Source organism: Lithobates pipiens, unplaced genomic scaffold (genome assembly GCF_037356315.1).
Source record: "Lithobates pipiens isolate NorthernLeopardFrog02 unplaced genomic scaffold, aLitPip1_a1.2 Scaffold_27, whole genome shotgun sequence".
Classification (NCBI taxonomy): domain Eukaryota; kingdom Metazoa; phylum Chordata; class Amphibia; order Anura; family Ranidae; genus Lithobates; species Lithobates pipiens.
In genome coordinates this window covers 45,633,319-45,635,349 of record NW_027507788.1, presented here as the reverse complement: position 1 = coordinate 45,635,349, position 2,031 = coordinate 45,633,319, and positions in this window count along the sequence as shown.

Genomic DNA, 2,031 nt, shown 5'->3' with positions numbered 1-2,031 from the left:
GGTGGAGAGTAAAATTGCATGAGGGGCCCAAGAAAATTTTTGCCCAGGGTCCAAACGATATTAAAGATGGCCCTGCATGTAATATCTTCAGATCTCACAATTTACACACGAGAGCTCCCTGGAAGGTCCTGGTGATGTAGGTGCACTCAACCTCACCAATGCCTTGAAAAAAGCAGGAAGTCAAAGGAAATAAAATGTAAGTTCACAAAAATGTCTTTATATTTATATATGACCTGTTTATAGATCAGGACGTTGAGCTGCATGCAGCTGTGCTTTTAGAAAAAAATATATATTTTTATGGTTAAGTCTTTGTGTATTGTAATTTTAAATCAATTATTGTATGTTGACATCATAAATGACAAAAAATATATAGATCAAATCAGTTAAGCAGTACAGTATTAGGATTACAAGTATGAAAATGGCGAATACTGTATATTGTACACATATAAGTGTTAGAAAATGATAATGTTTCCTTATGTGTTAGAGAAAAAAATGGTGCACTACAAATGAACTATATATGCTGATTTTTGTAATACCCCAAACTTCTCCTTTAAACACTAGGAGCCAATCAGGATCTGCTACAAGCACATGTACAGGCAGGGAATATTGTTAGACCCCTTTCACACCACACCGCCCATAGCGTGGGCGGTAAAACGCCGCTATTTTTAGCGGCGTTTTATTGCCGGATTTGCGGCGGATTTGCGGCACATTTCGGCCGCTAGTGGGGGCCCTTCTTCCCCCCTGCTAGTGGCCGAGAAAGGGTTAAAACTGCCTGCAATACGCCGCAATATCTGCGTTTTGACGGCGGTATTACAGCGCTGCCCCATTGATTTCAATGGGGAGCAGCGGTGGAGGAGCGGTAAACACACCGCTCCTTCACCGCTCCAAAGAAGCTGCTGGCAGGACTTTTCCCTGACGTCCTGCCAGCGCACCGCTGTAGTGTGAAAGCCCTCGGGCTTTCACACTACAGACAATGGTGCAGCTTTTGAAGACCCCTTTCACACCACACCGCCCATAGCGTGGGCGGTAAAATGCTGCGTTTTACCGCTGGATTTGCAGCGCATTTCGGCCGCTAGCGGGGCACTTTTACCCCCCGCTAGTGACCGAGAAAGGGTTAAAACCGCGGGAAATACGCCACAGTAGCTGCGTTTTGCAGGCGGTATTACATCGCTGCCCCATTGATTCAATGGGGAGCAGCGGTGGAGGAGCAGTAAACACACCGCTCCTTCACCGCTCCAAAGAAGCTGCTGGCAGGACTTTTCCCTGACGTCCTGCCAGCGCACCGCTGTAGTGTGAAAGCCCTCGGGCCTTCACACTACAGACAATGGTGCAGCTTTTTAGGGCGGATTGCAGGCGCTATTTCTAACGCTATATTGTCTGCAAAACACCCTGGTGTGAAAGGGGTCTTAGGGCGGATTGCAGGCGCTATTTCTAACGCTATATTGTCTGCAAAACACCCTGGTGTGAAAGGGGTCTTAGGGCGGATTGCAGGCGCTATTTCTAACGCTATAGCGCCTCCAAAAAGCCCTGGTGTGAAAGGGGTCTTATAGAAGATGTAAAATGGAGAACCTTGGATCACCAGCCAGCTGCTTGTAAACAGTAATACAGTCTGTATTGTTTTCAAAATCCAACAGACAAAACAGCAAACAGGAAATGCAAACAGTCTACAATTCTGGTAAATTGAAAGCACAGTAGCTTATTCCCAATATACGAGTCCTGCACTTGGATCTAGGGTTGCCATCTGTTTTCGGGGTGCTGCAAGGCAGGAGTCCAGCAGACAGTGTCTCAGTCTCCAGACTTTTTCGCAGCTGTGGACCATTCCACTCCACCTCACAGACAAGTAACTCCTTCCTTGCCTCCCTGCATGGATGAGAACCCATGAGTACCCAAAACGACCACGACCCAAGTATCGGGGAAATATACTTGCCATCCAGGACCTATCCCTGGTGTCCTGTACAAAGTAAAGAGAAGGAGAGAAAGGTGATGCACTGCTGCTTTTTCACTGTCCAATCCAGTGGATATACTCCTTTG